General features: G+C 54.7%; 1 protein-coding gene across 1 annotated transcript in view; it reads right to left on the bottom strand.

The window, feature by feature from the left end:
* The window catches only part of SMG6 (SMG6 nonsense mediated mRNA decay factor), a 113,589-nt gene that overhangs the window by 26,746 nt on the left and 67,957 nt on the right, over nucleotides 1-18,886 (bottom strand). The gene's annotated exons all lie outside the window — the stretch shown is intronic.

Genomic DNA, 18,886 nt, shown 5'->3' with positions numbered 1-18,886 from the left:
CATCCAATATGCACCTGCCCAGGGACCGCAGCTGTTCCTGCCCTGTTCTCATGACAAAGACAGCCAGGGCCGACGGTGCAGGGGGCTAAAACTGGGAACCATAAAGCAGGATCTGTTATGACCAGAGTACAGTGCAAAGAAACTGAGGGCTGCATCCCTTGCAGACCTGAGTCCTGACCTCGACAGTGGGAGGGAAGTGCACACCAAGGAGCTAGGATGTTGTGCCTGGCCTGACAGGGCTGTGCTGGAGGCGGGCGCGGGGAGCTCGCACAGCCTGCACGCGCTCCGTGCAGCTCCTGGCCGCCGGCCATTGCCAAAGAGAGTTCCATGTCATTTTTTAAGCTTGACCACAAATATTTGAGCTCCCCTGAACCACAGATGCAGCATCTTCTCAGCGGCTTGGCTGGCACTGGGCATACATTTACAGATCTCTGCACGTCTGCCTGTCCCTGAAGGATCTCGCAGAGGTGTCAAAGCAGGCCAGACTGTCACACAGACCCCGCGCTTCAACCTCTCGGGCCATACAGGCCTGCTCCAGCTGGGCTCACGCCAGCCCGAGGGCACCGCGACTGGCTGAGTGGAGCCGTTTCATCCTTGCACTCCATACAGTTTGCTTTCCGGAGAACGTCATGTGAGATTCCATAAGAAGTTCCCAGCTTCGTGCCCTGGTCGATATTTGAACTGGGATGAAAGACTTCGCAGTTTCCTAACTTCTCTTTCAGGAAACTTGGGAGAAGAAACTTGTGAGCCTGGATGAGACTGTTTCATTACAGCTAATGCAGTTTAACGGTTCCCACCTGGCTACTGCTGCAGTGACCAGGCTCCTGTTCCCAGTTCCTCAAACACAAGCAGTTCTCACGGCGTCTGATCTAGACCTCACTGAGCTGGGATCCTGCCTAGCGCTTACAGCCCTGTTGCCTCAGCGAAGAGTTGAAGTTGTCTGGAGCAACAGAGTGGCAGGAAGAGAGGAAAGGCGATGTCAGCCAGGGAAAACACAGTCGTGTCCCGTGGAAGGTCCCTACAAGCCCCCAGACCAAGCGAACTTGGCCTTGGCATCTCACAACACTGTATGGAAGAGTGTAGCTCAGGAGGCCCAGGCATGTGGGGTGAGTTATAGGGAGCAGCAGCCTGAAATCAGAGTTAACTGGTGTTTGTGGACTCAAGTTGGGCCCCAGGTTATTCTATCAGGCTGCCTGTTTCATTCCTTCAGGCTGTTTCAGGCTAGCCCACGAGTTGGACAGCTGCCCCCTGATCTGAACAGGACTTTGTGAAGTTTGATATAATGCAGCACATAGTGGCTCCCCTCGCCGAGAGACACCGGCCTGCAGAGTGTCCTCGAGTCTGCCCCCTTTCACGCCCTGGCATGGCAAGTGGCAGAATCTCATCATGCTTGGAGACCTCGGCACTGGCTGCCCACATCAGAGCACACCGATCCCTCAGTCACACCACGCGATGCAAAACCTCCCCTGCCCAAACCAGAAGCTGCACTGGGCACAGCCTCTGTCTCAGGCCGTCCACACTGCCCAGATGGTTACATGGGATCTCGGGTGCAACCCAGGCTCAGGGACCTCGGACAACCTTCCAGTGGGAAGCAGTGGAGGGAATGCAATTCTTTTCTTTTAAATAACAAACATAAACGCCAAGCTCTAGGCTAGGGCAGGTGCCAGCCCTGCAGCACAGAGTCTGGGGGAACCCCTTCAGCCCTTGGGCAGGGCAGCCCCAAGCAGGAGCTGCGAGGACCGACACTGGGCTCTGCAAGCAGGCAGCAGCGAGGAGCTCTCTGGGACCATCAGCTCCTCGCCTGGGCTGCAACCAAATCTTCCTGGACCAGTGGGCAGGGCGGCAGGAGGCAGCTAAAGAACACCAGAAAAATGCCACCACAACTTGGTCGGCTGCAACACCGCAGCCCCGAGATATTAGCAACGCTGGCATCTCCAGCCACCACAGGAACCACACTGGCAGCGGGCTCCCACAGCTCCGGCTGGGCGGGAGCAGCGTGTTCACACCGCTTCCAGCAGCCACGCTGGAGAGGGACAGAAGCTGTGCTGTGCTTCACGGCAAAGTGCTGCCACTTGGGGGACTCCCAGTGACGTGAGCAGAGCGGTGCCTGACAGCCTGCGTCCGGCGGGAAGGGGCTGCTCCGAGCAGGACACACTTCACTCGCCTGCCAGGGAGGTAACCGTGTGACCTGGACTGGCGCCCCAGCCCTGCAGGCCCCGCTCGGCCGCCGCAGCCCTCAGGAAGCTCGGCTCCTCCTGCCGAACGCTCCACTTCCCTCCCCTGGCTCGTGATTAACGGCCTGTCTCGCAATTGCTGTGCCGTGTTACCAACACACCTAGGAAGGGGAGCAAGGAACTGCAAGCCGCGGCTTGGCTGCAAGGGGAAAACTACGCTTGGTTTCTCTACCTTTGCCAAAGCTCCTCCTCCGGAGACTGGGACGCAGAGAGCACTAGCAGGGCCCCTGCCCAGGAACAGAGACGCTGAACCAGAACCACAACAATAGGGTGCGGATGCTGGATGGGCCTGGACGAGAGGGGTGGGCTGGGGGGCACCGATCCATTCTTTTGACTTCATTCACACTTACAGCTGCGTGAGAGACATTTCCTGAGAGCACAGTAGGAAGAGAGGGGTATGCATTCACTCCACCCTTCGTACAGCACTGTCTTTTGCAAGCCAGCGTGCAGCTGGGAGCCAAGCGCAGGCTTTGGCAGAGCTGAGGGCCAGACATTACCAGCACTGGTGTGAACAGAGCAGGCCGCACCCAATGAGCATTGTGTGGACTCAGAGTGTAGAGGAGGGGTGCTCAGGGCAGAGCAGGGCAAAGCAACCTACTGCTAGCAATTCACCATGATCCCCAAGTTCACAAGCACCTGAGCAAAGGGTGAGAGCACAACAGCTTGGGCCCAGGACAGCAAAAGGCCAACTGTGCTGCCCACAGCCACGGCGAGCGTCAGAGCCGCACTGCTGCCAGGCTAGAGACTGGCACTGCAGCAGTAATGGGGGCAGATCTGCTGGCAGCGAGTCAGGCTGAGCCACAGGTCAGGCACTCGCAGCAGCGTTACATACTCGCAGCAGGCGCAGGGCACTCGCCTCTCCCAGAAAAGCAGCCGCCTGAGCAGCACACTTCCAAATGTGCTGAGAACCGTGCGTCCGCGTGGCGTGCCCGACTCGCTGCTGCGGAAACCTGCCCTCTCCTGATGCAGCGTGATCATACCTGTGGAGCCTGAAAAGCGCTGCTTGATTTGAGAGAGACAGAAAAACCTGGAGCGGCTCAGCCCGAGTCACCTGCGCAAGGCCAGCTGAGCCCGCGAGTGCTTGCAGGCAAGCACACACACGTGGCTTTCGCGCTGCTTGTCGCACGCAGCCCTCTGGCCACTGCCCTTTCTACCAGGCACGTGCGGCGGTGGTGGCGGCTGTCACTCAGTTGGAGCTTTGTTACATCTCAACCTGCTAGCTCCAAGCCAGCTGAGGGACCAGGCCTCGGGTTTCAGCTGTCAACCATTTCTGAAAGACAGGGTCTTGGATTTTTTAAACGGGAAAAGCATTTCTTTCCCTCTCCCATATCGCAACCCCTGCCAACGTTGCAGAAATCAACCCGGCCCCTGAGCCCAAACCTTGAGCTCTGGGAAAGGCTGAGCATGCAAAACGCTGGTCAGAGCTCAGGGAAGTTTGTGCAAGAAGGGGGCTGAGAGGGGGGACTACCCTGCCCCTTGTTTTGTCACCTGCCCCGTGGTCAGACCCCAGGGCTGGGACCACATCTGTAAAATGCCAAAGCACTTATAAGGCAACATGGATGAGACCTCCAGCTTTGAGACACGTGGCTATAACATGAATTGCTGTACCACTTAAACAAGTACTCTGAAAAGCAGCTGCAACGTGTGGCACAGTGCAGGCTCCCAGGGGTGGAGAAGGGAAGGCACAGGCACTAGGTGTGAGAGCATCTGGTAGGAGCACACCGCTTGCTGGGCCTTACCAAGTAGCTGGGACTCTTTCTGGGATCAATCAGGCACAGCTGATCTGTATGGTACAGCCAGGACAGTCAGGACTGATATAGTTTGATCTTCTGTTTAATACAGGCTTCCCCCCACTTCTACGACAGACCTTCTACATGACTTTCAGCAAGTCACTGAGCCTTTCTCAGCCATACCCTTAAAGGGCTGAAGGGCTGGCTTCCTGGTTCTGCAGCACCTCAGCCTGCTGAACCTGGCACCCTGCCGAGCTGCCGGCAAGGAGAGATGAGGAACACCCTGCACTTTGCACCTCTCTGTCCTACTCAGCCCTGCCAGCAGCATGCAGCTGTCAGGCTCTGAAAAGGCTAATGGCACGTGTGTCTGTGGGAGCATGCAGGATGGAGCAGCCAGCCACAGGCATCTCCTGGACACAAAATGGCAAAGTCCAGATCGAATGCCCGAGGCCATGTGTGAGGTGTGGAGGATGAACACAGAGCAGGGAGAATGCAGACCGGTCAGGTTCCCCTGGCCACAGAGATGTCCCTCCCTCCAGTGTTGACAGGACTGGGGTGAGGAGACTCTGGCTTGGCTGGCAAAGGGAGGCTTCAGGACAGGGCTCGTTGTGTGCACAGAAGGTCCATGCTGCCCTAAAAGCAAGAGCTAGTGCACCGAGATGGGAGGCCAAGAGATGAACAACATCAGGTCTGATCTAGGCACCCTTGGACCATAAGCCTACGCTCTCTCCAGCCCTCCTGGTGACAGAGAGAAGCCAGGGGGAACAAGGCAATCAGAAACAATTTCTATTGACAAGAATATAAAACTTGGAACCTCTGGGCTTGCTCTTGACACCTAATTAATTATCAGGTAGCATCCCCTTGAAGTTGCCAACACAACACACACAAGTTCCAGCATGCTCCGGGGAGTGATGAACTCTGCAATAAACTCTAGCATTTCACTTCATCTCCTGCCACAGCCTGAGGCCCGAAGGAGGGGAAGGGGTGGCAAGAGGCACCAGCTAGAGCAGCCTGGATCCCTGCTGACTGACTTGAGAATGGACACGGGGACTAACCGGACTGCCCCGAGCAGCAGCGCTGAGCCAGGCAAGAACAGCTCATGTGTTCTGGTCCTGCAGGGCCCCCCTCCTTCAGGGAGACCCAGGCCCTTGGGGACCCCCAGCTGCAGCTGACTCACCGCGGTGCCTGGCTTTGGCTGTGATGGGGGACAGTCTTTGGACCCTCTAAGAAGATGGGCCTTGTGCGAGGGGTGTATTTGGTAGCCATGTTGGTCTAGGACAAAAAGACATACAAAAAACTAGAACTCTTGGTTCCAAAATGATGCCTTTTATTAGACCAACTGTAAGATGGCAAGAAAACGACAATGTTCTTGCCATTTTCCAGTTGGTCTAATAAAAGGTATCATTTTGGAACCAAGAGTTCTAGTTTTTTGTATGGGCCGTGTGCGAGGCATTTACCTGCAGTAGTCTTAGCTAGCAGCCACAGCAGAGAATAGGCAAAAAAGTATGTCAAGCAAGGAGAGGAGGAAAGGAGGCTAGGAGGAGAGAGACAGAGAACACTGCCAGTGCAGAGGAGATAAATCAGAGGAAGGGATCTGTGCTGGGAGGGAGCAGGTGAAACGCGAGGAATTTTGGGTTGACTTCAGGATGATCACCAGATGGCAGGGATCCCTCAGGCTGTGGAGTCTGCCCCCCAGGCAGGGCAGGAGCCCCACGGTTCGGCCACACAGATCTACAATGCCCAACACACAAGTGAGCGTCCCCTGAGCCATCACACTCCCCTGGCCCACAGAAGTCTGCATTACTTGGCCTGAGACATCTGCCCCCCCTGCAACACAACAGGAGGCGGCTCATCTGCGGAGAGGACCTAAAGTCAAGCACAGGCACCAGCACCCACTGTCTCCACTCCCAAGCCCAGAGCTTTTCTGAGGCCACATGCACCTTGTTCGACCTCCGGCTACCCTGGCATTTACCTCACTCAGGTGCAAACGCTCTAGACTAAGCGAAGAGGCGTAATCATTTTGAGAGCCCCTCACTGTGAACCCAAGACCCCCTGGGGCCTGCACCGACCCCTCCAGAAAACACGGCAGGGCTCTACCTTCTGCACCTGATCATGGTTCTCCCTTAAGGACAGTCAGGGCTGCAGCACACTTCAAAGCTACACTGCACATCCCAGGGCCAGGGCAGCGTTCAGCGCTGTCCTGGGCCTGCTAACAACTGCTCGGTGTTTGCACACAGGTACCAGCCCTACACCTGATCTGTCCCCAGCAGCACTGGGGCCTCCAAGCCTGTCATCCCTGCTGACTGACTTGAGAATGGACACGGGGACTAACTGGACTGCCCCGAGCAGGGCGGCCACTCCAGGAGCCGACAAGTCTGCTGGCCAGGGCTAAAGAGGACGTGGGGCAAGACAGGATTAAAGCAGGGATCTGAGTCGGGGACACACTGGGAGCTGCAAGCAGTGCTAAGTGCAAGGGCAAAGGAAATGAAAAGTGGAAATTCAAACATGGTCAAGAATCCAGGCCCGGCCCGGGCAGGAAGTTTACACTCGGTTTCTAAATATACATGTTTTCAGATCAACAGCCCCGCCAGTCCCTCGGCTCTCGCCGCGCGACTGCGGGAGAAGAAACGGCATAACTACCCTGCGACTCTGCCAATCCCCACTGGATGTTCCAGCCGTCTGATGTGGCCGCAGAGGAAGTTGCCGCTCCTCTCCACCATGTGGGAAAGGAAGCGCAATGGCACCGCACAATGGCCCCTGGGGCTGCCCAACGTGCAAGTGCCCCTCAGGTCAGTGAAACGAGCTGAGCCCCCGGGCTGCCAAACGCCGTGCTCCGCGCTTTGGGCAGGACCACGTAACCTGAGCCTGACTCTCTGCTGCGGTCCCCCGAGCGTCCTGTCTGTAGGCCGCAAGGAGAATAGGAAGTGATAACCTGCGTGTGCGAGTCAGATGTGGTGCCTCTTTCCTTCCTGCGCTCTGGCCAGTGCATTCACGCTCATCAGTCAGATAGGCACATATTTTTTTAATTTGATATAATTATCTCCTAGAAATTACTGTACGCAGCCTCTTGGGATCTAAAGCAATTAAGTGAAGATAAATTTCTTTCATGGAGCAAGCTGTCAAAGGATGAAGCAATTTCATTCCCCATTTGAAGTGGAAGCTTTGGGTCATGCATGGTTTATTTGAAACAATGCCATCACCTAAAGCTGCTGATCTTATCTGTCTCTCTCTGTCTCTCCATTTCAAACTGCTGAAGATGTGCAGCGTGGCACTGCCTGAAGTGATGACATCTGGCACCCGGCCAGCTGCAGAAACAAGCTGCTCCTCCCTGAGTCTGAGTGCAAGAGGCCAAGCATTCCAATTAAAGAGGGGGAAAGAGAGGTGAAAGCTGGAAGAGCTAGAAGTGGGGCGCCTGCTGAGAGACCACGAAAACCCCTTTGCAAGGGAGTTGGCGTGGGCGCCCACATTCTACGATGCTCTTCTGAAGGGGAGCAGCGTGCCCAGCTTTTCCTCGTCGTCTCCATTTTACACTGCCCACAAGTTCCTGGGTGGGAGCAGCGAGCTGGGGTCTCACCTGGGCCCCACAGCTACAAGCAGCAGCACATGCCCAAGCAACATCCTGGTATCCACGAGAGGCCGTGGGGGCCTCCAGGGCAGAGGTCTTGGTGGGATTAGCACCGAGAGCTTCGTCCCTCAGAAATACTAGCAGCTCCACTCCTTTCCTCTCCAGGTGAGTAGATTCAGACTAGACATCAGGAGGCGCGACTTCACGGTCAGGGCGGCTAGGGTCTGGAACCAACTTTCAAGAGAAGTGGTGTTGGCTCCTACCCCGGGGGTCTTCCAAAGGAGGCTAGATAATCACCTAGCCGGGGTCATTTGACCCCAGCATCCTTTCGTGCCCATGGCAGGGGTCGAGACATAATGATCTGCTCAGGTCTCTTCCGACCCTACCAACGATGAAACTATGAGAATGCATTCCAGCATCTTAAGGTGTTTATTGTACACACAAACCAACCACCCCAGCAAGCCCCAATGAAACTTGTACTGGAAAGGGGAGGCCAGCCACAAATGCCACAGAGGGCTCTCTGCTAGGGGCTTTGCTGTCAGTGCAGATTTCACAGGGATGGTGCCCCATGCAGTGGTGGGAAGGCAGTGTGAAACCTCCAAAGCCAGACTGGATGCACTCGGAAGATGAGCATAGTCTTGAAGTGGCTATCTTCCTTATCGATCAGTTTGTGCCTAACCTGTATGGATGAAGAGCCAGAGGGAGATCAAAAGGACCTCGGTACCCATCGGCGCTCAGATCCCTGCCAGTAACAAAACACCACCCTGGAGAAGAGCACAGGACGTGGGTCAGGGCCCAGAATGCCACGGAGCCAAAACTGCCCCTATGAAACAATGCAAAGTGACCAGCAATGCACGGAGCACACCATAGGCACAACAGCCTGTAGATTCTGGTCATCTGATCCCCAGCAAATCCAATTTCCCCTGCAGTTCCCCACTGGGAAGGAGCACGCAGCTAGTGTTCAGCAGTGCTGGCCTGGATGCTCATAAGGTCTGCCATACCCAAGAGCCTTGCCACACCTCCAGTTACGAACAAGTCAGATCCCAGGGGCTACACAAAGAGACATCAATGGCATGTCATGGTAAGCTGGTCCAGCTGGAGAAAGGCAGGTCCCAACATGTCCATCACTGTAATTTCTTCCTTCATAACCATGCAGATCAGCCCCAAGGGGCCAGGGGGAAGTCAAAGCAATGGCCATCCACACCAACCCATCTTCACAGCTGCTATTCTATGTACACTTCAGCGGTACTCACAATCATCTCTCATGTCCTACACGCCCCTACCAAAATCCAACTATCACTCAAGCACAGCAAGATCCATCCCAGTCACCCAACATCAGCTTCCCTCTCTCCTTGATTCAAGTGCATCGACTTTCCAGACACTGGCAGGTTCAAACCGCTACTCCACAGAATGCTTAGGAGGCTGCACGCTCACCACAGCGGTCTCAGAGACACTACATGCTTACAATCACCGCGGGATGCTGCTAGCAAGGGAATCCTTTAGTCTTCCTCACACCGCAGCAATCAGTCGTGAATGCATTTCACTAGTGACAGTCATAGGGAATGCAGCAGGGGTTTGTGTGCCTGAGAGCAGCTCCCACGTATCTCGACAAGGACACATGCAGCTTTCTGAGCTGCGCAGCTCTGACACAGGCTCGGCTGACGAGAGCTCTGACTGTGACTGCTTCTTCTGTAACTACACGGATCAAAGCCTTTTAATAATTACGACAAATATTGAACCCTTGAGCAACCGAAAGGAACAACTTGCCAAGAAGTGGAGGGAAGAGAAAAACCTGATTTGGAAACAAGTATGTTTTTCTACAGCACCTAAATGACTTAGCAGCCAAAATCCCATTTCCAAAAAAGACTTGAGCACCCAGAAGCATAAATGTGTTTGAAAGTTGAGAGGTCACTCAGCCACCCGAGTCGCATCTGAAAACTGACCTCAAACTTCCTGGACACCACAGCACTTCTTAAAACTTTACCCAGATACCACATCGTTGAGGGTATGAAAAGCCTGCATCCTGTGACATACAAGTGTCAAGAGTTTGCACATGGACACACTGTTAGTGAGATACTAGAAGCAAGCCTGTAGTTAAGGCTGCATCTAGTTATTCTGCTATCAAAAGGGTTTAAATCAATTTGCTTTAGGTGAAAACAAAGCTTTGCAGTATCAGAGCTACTCTGTTTTTTCTTAAGTTAAAAACCAAACCGCTACAAGCAATTCTATTCAGCTGGCAAGGACTTGGATGGAGCTGGTGTCTAATATTGTTTCAGATCGCTGTACTGTCCAAACAGCCTTGTTCCCCCCTAGGTCCTAGTGTTTAGATCTGCACCTACCAATCTTTATCAAAGGGAAGTGCTCAAAAATACAACCTCTCCCCCCACCATTCATAGAAGTGTTCACCATTAATGCCATCACAAAAGTTGATGGTGAAAACATTTGTATAATTTTCTATGTAAAAAGGCGACATGCTACGTTTTTATGTCAAATTCCTGTTGATTTGAAGTAGACTTGTGTGTGGGTTTTTGCCCAGTAGAGGAATTCAGAGCTCAGGCTCTTGGGGCTGTAGGAGAACCATCACACTTCAGTGTCGGAAGAGCCTCGCTTCACAGCTCCCCTGACTTTCTAAGGGCAAGGATGGTTTAGGATTAAGGCCTGCACAGAAACTCTGGAGACGGGGTTTGTCCCCAGCTCTGGCATGGACTTCCCAGAAAGCCAAACCGGGAGACGAACGGAGACCCACGCAAGGGGGTGTGATGTGCCCTCGCCATCTCTCACTGCACACGGAGGAATGCAGACTCCAGGAGGGCCGGTCCAACAAGGCAGCTGCACCGTGCGAGTACCTGGCAAGGACACGACTAAACAAGACGCGTTCTGCATCCGTACACACTCAGATAGGAACTTCCTGCGCACACAAACACGGTCAGCAGACCTGGAGCTCAATGACAGGAGGTCCTTTTCCGTCTCCCAGAGAGACCGAGCAGATACACATCTGCTCCTGGCCTGACCACTCCCTGCATTCCACGAAGTCTCGCTTCTCTGGCAAGGTTCCCAGGATGTGGATCTTTCTTATCCGAGCTAACAATGAGGAGCAGTTACTAGGGGCTTTTCCCCCCAAGTTTCCTGAAGATTCTTCCAGTAACTGCATTGAAAAATGCCAAGCTCTGCTATTTCCCCAGTGGGGCAACTCACGGCAGAGCACATGGCACACGACCAAAGATAAAGAACGCTCCCCTTCCCCACAATACTAGCACACGCACATGTACCCACACACTGAGCAACTGAGGACCAAGCCCAAAGGCTAAGGGGCATTGTCGGAGCCAAACACAAGGCTACATACGCCTACAGCCATGGTCTAGAAACTGAATTAGAAGCCTCAATAGCTCGGAGCATGTTCCAGCAGATAAACCAAGCGGTATAAGGGTGATCCAAGCCAAGACTTTCACCTGAGACCAAAAATGGGCCAAGTCAAGGCCAGCAGCACCACACAAATGCTCAGAGGTGAGGCCATGCCTTGTGCCTGGGGAATGGCTGAGCTGGCCAAGGAACGGGGTTTCCATTTTCTCAGAGTTCCTCTGGGCAGCAACAAGAGACGGCTCATTGGGAGGGGATCCAGCTTTAACTGCATTTTAATGAGTCCTTTCGATGTACACGCGGGCTAATCAGCAAATTCCAAAAAGCCTGAAGTCTAACATTTCATTCCTTAATACATGAAAGATGTGGCCAAGAATACCCCTTTCATAACTGGAGATGAGTGCTAGCTGGCATTGGCACCCTGCCAGCACGAGGTAGGTTTAGTGCCACTAAACTGACTGTGACAAAATGCTGCCAGGGTAGCAGAGCTATCCTCCTGGCCACTCCCCAGTCCAAAGAAAACGCATGGTCCAAGCTGCCTGTCACCCCAGAAGACACCACGTGAGAGACTCATACTTAGATCACCTCTTTCTAGGTCACCCTCCTAATTATTCTCCATGCTTCCTGATGCCCGAGTCTGGGGTCATGTGTTTGGCAGGATCTCAAAGAACAGAAGGAGCTTCCTGACTCCCTGGAGCAAATGCTGAGTGCAGGGATCAGCTTCAGGAGATAGCTTTTACAAGTGGGATGACCAAAAAAACCCTTTTCCCACCCCAATAAGCAAGCCCTAAGGGATAATGACATGTGATGACACTTGATGACAAGGGCGATGCAGTCTGCATGAACTGATCCAAAACAGGGCCAAGACAAATCAGAACTGCACTACATCCTTAAGAACTACAACCAGTGCTAATTCCACTTTTGACCAGGGGGCTTTCTTTTTCTGCACCAACGCATTTTGCCTAAGAGCCCAGGCTTCCAACTGATGAGCAAACCAGACCTCCAGTAAATGCCTTCAAGCCCCTCGCTGACAACACAGAGTCAGCGTAATAGGGCTAAAAAACAGAGCGCTGGCAGAGGAACTGCACATACGCTGGCAAACAATCTTCAATCCCAGACTGCCTCATGCAGAACCAGTGCTGTGGCTGGAGCCGCAGAGCCCCGGTGGCATCCAACAGTGGAGGGACAGGGCAGGGTAAGGTAGGACTCGGGCTAAGAGAAGGCAGGATGGAACTATAACACATGCCATTAATACGCTCTCCGGAAATGAATGGAGTGGGAAGCACAGATGCTTGATGGGCTACTTATCCAGCACATGGGATCCAAGACTCTGGGTACTCCCATCCCCCCTCTCCCCAGCACCCACAGGCAAAGCCGGGATCCTCCCCGTCATTTCTGCAATCACAAAGAAGTGCAATTTGCATTGCAGACCTAGGGCAGCCCACGTGCAATTTGAGGACGTGGCTCTCTGACACAAGAGGCACCCTCACGCCCACTGCAACAGGCATGAGTCTGTCTGTGCCAGGTAGGAGACTCCAAAGGGAAGCCAGCGACGGAGGGACTTTGACCTCGTGCGAACGGAGAAGTTGGCTATTCTCAGGAGTCCCTGCTTGAAGAGAGGGATGGGAAGCCGGTTCCACTTCAGAAGCCACTGTCAAACTTGCTCCCCCCAGGATGCTATGCACGGCTGGATCCTAACTTGCTGCCTCGGAGACAGCTGGTTCTGTACCACATGCTGAGACCCCAGTGCTAACACAGCCAGCTCCTTCCCACTCCCTGTCAGGGCAGGAAGTGAAACAGCAGCAGGATTCAGGGAGTGCTCAGAGCAGACTCTCATTTACCAGCACCCATCCCTCTCCTGCTCAACACTCAGCCCCTGCCACGGTGAGGGTAAGCGCCTGAGCAGAGAAAGCCAAGTGTAGAGCGCTCAAGTCCTGTCCCAAGCTTAGCTCGCTCGCCCAGCACTTTCATACCAGGGCAGCGTGTCATCAGGCAGCTTCATGGGGAATCACCAGCATTTCTCTTTCCACGGGCCCCTCAAGGAATAGTCTCCCGTTCGGTGCCACAGCCCAAAAAGGATCAGGCAAGAATCAGGAAAAAGCTGCAGGAGTGGAAAGATTGGGACAAATGCTTGGACAGCTCCAGGAGCCTTACTAGAGATGAGGGAAAATGGCACCTTGATAGCAGCCTAGGAGAACTTTCTTGGGAAGCAGATCAACCATGGAGGGCTCCTCAACCTAACAAAGGGCTGACAAGACCCAGTGGCTAGAAACTAGCACTAGGCAAATTCAGACAGGAGATAATGTGCATGTTCCTACCCAGTGGGGCTAACTGCTGGCATGGCTGAGCAGGGGACCGGGGGGTGGGGGATCTTTGTCATTAGCAACTCTGAAATCACACCCCAGTGTTTTCCTTCTCTAGCCTAGGTGGGCACTAATCCCTGGTCATCCCTTGGCACACGTTACACAGGAGGGTCGTGTCGCTCCCTTCTAGCCTCGCAGTCAGGATGCGCTGTTCTGGACCTGCCTACTCTTTAACTGAGGCATGATTTGGGGGGTGAGAGTGTCTCTTTGGACATGCGACTCCTGATCTGTGCGTTCCTCCCTGGCAGCTGATTGCTGTTTCGAGTGCCTGACACATACGCGTGCCCGTGACACTGGCCACCTCCCCAAGGTGCGACAAACACACGTGTCCGTGACACTGGCCACCTACCCAAGGTGCTGTAGCTGCGGTGCCCCCTCCCCAGTCACGACCCCAGGCGAGGCACGGGGGAGTACTCCCAAGCCAGCTGTGACATTTCCTTCCACCTATACCTGTACAGCTGTTTCCTACAGGGCTGCTGCCTCCAGTGAGATGTGTGAGGCTTCTGTAGGTGCTTGGGAACAAGACGGAACAGAAACGCTTCACACCTGGCTCCAAAATTACAGCACGCTGGAATGGGGCCAACATAAACTGGCAGAGTACCAGTTGCAATGGACATCAATTAGGGAGCCTGTCATCCTCCAACGGCAGGCTTTTCTTTCTGCGAGCTGCATCACTCCTTAAGCCTCCAGCAGCACCCGCGCTGGAGTTTTCCAGATGGGATCGTTTCCCTCAGATTCCACTCGCTAGATTTATTGCAGGATTTTTTTAAACGTCCTCTCTCCCCCCCCCCCCACACACTTTTCCCCCCTTTTTTTTCCTTTTTTTTTTTTTTTAAGAGCTTGAACTATTTACTCCCCATCATGGATTTCTCCAGGGGTGGATTTAGTGTCCTCGTACAACACTCCAGGTCACTGCCCCAGGCTCTCTTTACCTTGTGCCACCGGAAAACGGTTCTGTTTAAGCCGTGGCCCTGGCACCCATATCAAATAGCAAGCAGTTGGAGTCCCTCTGCAGAACGCGTCCTGCCCAGTCCCGGAAGGTGCAGCAGGGATGGGTGGGATAGTCCCACATGCCCATTTCCATAAGGGGATGCTAAAAACGCTGACCCAGAAGTGCAGTCCTGAGGTCAATGTGTTCTTCTCTTAGCCACACTAAGCCAGATGGCTGGACTGAGACCTCCTATACTAAACTGTCAGGGGTCTCTGGCAAGGTCAGAAGGCCACAGAGATTCAGGCGGTGTCTAAAGAGTCATCTTGGACCCACGGAGTTCAAGGGAAAGGCAAAGGAGGGGATCAAGAGTTCAAGTCAGGCAACTCAACTTTCTGTGCGTTACCTTCCCAGTGGCATAAAACCCAGTCTCCCCTCTATTACCCACGACGTCATCTTCCGACATGCGGGTAACAGCGTAACTGCCTTTTACGATGCAAAGGCACCACATGAAAGGGAAGGATGAGGACAAGACAGAGCTGAGACGCTGGTCAGAAAGTGTAACTGCTTCTCATTCCAGTGCCCGGGGGCTGCCAGCGGCTGCCAACTCACTGCTCATGGCAGGGCTCTGCGTGCCAGGCCCTGGCTGGGCTTTGTCAAGGCGCATGTGGAAAGAAAGGAGGGCAGGGATGAAAGGAGTTCCTCGGGGATGACTCCACTCCGGGGCTCTGGCTACATGCTGCTGACAGCTTCATGCTCCTCTTTGGGCTGAGCCCCCAAGCTGGAAGCTGCTCACTCCCACGGGTAGAACAAGTGCTCCAGCGCCATGCGTAGGGGCAGCCCAGGCACCTGTGGGACAGACAGGAGTTGGGGAAGCAGCTCTATGGCCTGCAGGGTCACTCTCCTGTCGGGATGAGGTGGACTCCTTGGACCCCTCACCCTTGCCCCTGCTCTGCAGCCCCATGCTCAGCAAGACGTCCCACTGAAGCCAATGAAGCTGCCTGGGGGGTCATGCAGGACATGGCATTGTAAGAGATGCCCAATCCTTGACCCCAACCCCTCCAAGGCTCACTCACACTGCTCCTGGGGGAACATTTCCCTGGCAGGGAGCCGTGTCCCCCAGGAGCTCCACCTTCCCTGTCGCCTAGAAGGACAAACTCCTGTCCCAGGAGGGGAGGCAGAGATCAGCCCGGGCCTCCCCCTCAGGGAGGACCGAACCAGGTTTGTAAGGTGACATCACTCCAGCGCTTATCGCCGACCTGTCAATCTGGGGACGTCTGAGCGGAGACGGACACTCGCTCCACACGGCCTGGAGGGATCTGAGCAGCGTTCCAAGGCTGGGATCCTGCTAATAAGCATCTCGGTCCTTTGCCAACTAACAGGAATAACAAAAGGGACTTAGCTAGAGCCCAAGCCTACTAAGGACAGTTCCTGCCCAGCCAATTCAGTGGGCAGCAGTAAGTGAAAGTCAAACACATTAGAGAAGCTGGCCAGAGGTGAGCAGCTCAGGAAAACAACCTGGGCTGGAACCGGGGAAAACCTTTTCTACCTTCCCTTCCCTGACCCAGCCCTGCAGCCCATGCTTGTCCATGCCCTGGCCCTACCCTGCTCTGATAGGCAAGGGTACATGTTAGCAGGCAGGGAAGATGGCAAGCAGGAAATCAGGGGAGGGTACCCTAGCTGAAGGCATGATGCCCCACCTTGCACAGGCCAGTGCCCAGGACCCGAGCGCTCAACACTATCGCTGACTCATTCAAAGACCCGCAGCTCAGGGCTTTGGCTTCCCTTTGAGGACCAGGTAGGAGGAGACCAGTTGGGGTCTTTCCGATGGTGAATACCCAGAGGAGTTCACCACACATGTGCGCACACATGCACAGAGAATGGCCCCTTTCTGTTCCAGTGGAGGGAACCGTAGTGCCTAGCCCCATAAGCAAGTGTATTAATCATCCATCGTCTGGTTTCAATCCACACACTGCTGATCCTGCTTCTCCATGTATTGTTATCAGGGGAAGAAGTATTTCTCCTCAGTCTTATTCACCGGCCAAAAAACTGAAAATGCAAAAAACACATTTGTGAAGTGCCTTCCCCAGGACACCAGCCGGACCCCGGCAAGCTGGGCTGCTGCCTTTTTATTGGGGTTTAAAAACCTTTTATTAATGTGTGTCGGGGCTGGGGGAGGAGAGAGAAGCTCATGTTTCGGGACCCCCCATGCCGAGAGGTTTACTGTGGGAAGGGACATTAACACTTTCCCTCCCATGGCTCTCTGGCTGGGGCTCTAGGCAAGGTCTGCCCGCAGGGTACAAGCTCAGCCCGCAGGTGTGCCGGGCAGTTTCAGACAAAAGGGAAGGCTGGGTAGCTACATCACTGTGCCCTGTCTTTGCAGGAATGCAGGCAAGGAGTGAGGGTTTGTGGCCACCCTGGCCTGCAGTGTGACCACGCTGGAGACCTCCCTGCTGCTCTTTCACGGGGGCGGGGGGGCACACCCCCAATTCTAGCCTTGCTAGCAGCTCCGCAGGGCTGCTCCTCACTCCGTAATGGGCAGAGAGAGATGAAGAAACTGGGATGTGTCCAGGAGTCCCAGCAGAATCCCAACTACTGACACAGGGGAAGAGACTGACACAGTTAGGCTGGACTGGACCCTGGCCCTGCTTTGCTTTCAGTGCAACCCAACTGCTTTCCATTAGAAGTCCCCATTGCTGGCACCTTCTTACCTTCCCCTTGCCCTGCACCTCACCTTAGCCACAGTCATGCCTGCACTGGCCCTCGGAGGGTGAGGAGCAAGTCTCACACAGAGGACTGGGCCTAGCTCCCAAGCCTGATGGAAGCCCAGTCCTTCAGCCTGCAAAGCCTCCAGCACAGACCAAAGTCTCACTCAGCAGGCGGCACAGATGAGTATGAGGCACCACTATGCACTAGGTGGCACAGGAGTATTTCCAGCAGGCACTGCCCAGCATGCACCACACAAGAATGCCACCATGCAGCACTCAGCCCAGAGCCAACGTTTGCGGGAGAGCTTGGGGAAAGACGGTGTTAAGGGAAGAGGTGACAGCCAGGAGGGCAGCACAAGAGAGGACAACAATAACGGCGAACCATGCTGGCTCCGGCAGAGCGCCACCAGACAGCCTCATAGCAGCGAAGGGGACAGAATGTGTCCACCCAGAAAGAGATGCCCAGCACTGATGATACCACTGGAATCAGCTGTCCTCTAGGCAGAACCAAGAACACACACCCTCCACTCCACTGTCCTTCAGACAGAGCTCCTGTTTTCTGAAGCAGCAAACAACAAAGCAGGCACGGGTCAGGTCAGACCTCTTGGAAGTGGTGGGTGACAGAAGTGCACCCAGCTGGGGAAATGGCACTGCTCTCTTGCCTCCATGGAGCCAGGCTGGCAGAGGTCGAGTGTGGCTGTCCTCCCTGCCCAGGCAACACACTGTACTGACATGGCACTTTGTAAAGAGCGGGATAGGTTTCTGCCCCAGGGTGGTCACTGAATTGGACTGGCAGCACACACACTTAGCACTTCAGCCACTGCCAAAAGGCCAGGTAATAAGGTACCCAGGCAACTCTCTGGATGTGACTGGGAATAAGCAGGTTAAATGGTTTTGCATGTCAGCAAAGCACAGAAAACATTTCAGGGAAGTCGAGATGGTTTCCATGAACTGCACTGTGCTGCTCTCTCTGAATGCTGCAGACCCCCTTCCCTGCAATGCTGGGAGCCGTCCCCCCCACGCCTGCCAAGGAAGGGACAAGAAACAGGCCCAGCTCCTAGCTGCACTCCTCAAGTGAGGGCAGTGGACCACAGCATCACAAGGGCAGCAACTAGCCAAGCAGTGACCAGCGCAAAGTGTGCTCCACCGCAGCCAGATGAAACAACAATTGCGGTCTATGCCACAGCATCACACCTCCCACCCCACACAGGCCACAGTGCGTCAGAGGCAGACAAGACCACCGGACAGGAGTGTTTCTGTGGAGGACGTGGTGGAAGTAGAAGACCTCAGAAAATGGGGTAGGGTGTGGGGATTGGCTGCAAAGGGAACCAAAACACTTCATGCCTCCAAGAGGTGAGAATGGTATGCTGAGGTGGCATTTCCACAGCTGCCAGCCACCCTGCTCCCCAGGCTCAGCTCACTGCATGAGAAAGCACCAGCAGACAGAGCTCAGGAAGGAGTCAAGCTGCCACAGTGCAGCCAGCTCCCTCCTTCCACAGCACTGCCGAGGGACAGTGCAGGGGCGCACCCCACCCCATGCAGGCACAGGCCTCGCAGCCTGGGCCGCAGAATGCTCCACTGCAGAGCAGCAGGCAGAGCTGCTGCTGAGATGGATGCCCATGACTGTCCAGCCTCTGGGTCCTGGTACAAGGGGGCCCGGGCCACACAAACGCCTGCTGCTTGCCAAGCTGCACTCAGAGGTGGTTCTCTTGCTCCTTGTTCATGGCCTTTTCTCAGGGGCCCTGTGCTCTCTGGTCTCCAAGGCTGTGTCCTGGTGCTTCCTATGCCAGGCCAGCTCTGGGCAGGGAGCTAGCTCAAGGAGAGGTGCATGGGCCCACCAAGCATCATGCTTGCCTGTAACCTTACTGCTGAGGTCTGTTGCCTCCACTTGCCGTGTCACCGGCACAACCTGACAAGGCCCCGCTGGAGCCACGTGCTATGGGAAGTGCCCAGGCAGACTGGGGCTCCAGCAGGAAGGTGCTGACATTAAAGGCTCTGAGG

Source organism: Crocodylus siamensis, chromosome 13 (genome assembly GCF_052110815.1).
Source record: "Crocodylus siamensis isolate JL-2025a chromosome 13, ASM5211081v1, whole genome shotgun sequence".
NCBI classification, from domain to species: Eukaryota; Metazoa; Chordata; order Crocodylia; family Crocodylidae; genus Crocodylus; species Crocodylus siamensis.
The sequence above is the reverse complement of the archived record's forward strand: the minus strand, read 5'-3'. Positions and strand labels throughout refer to the sequence as shown.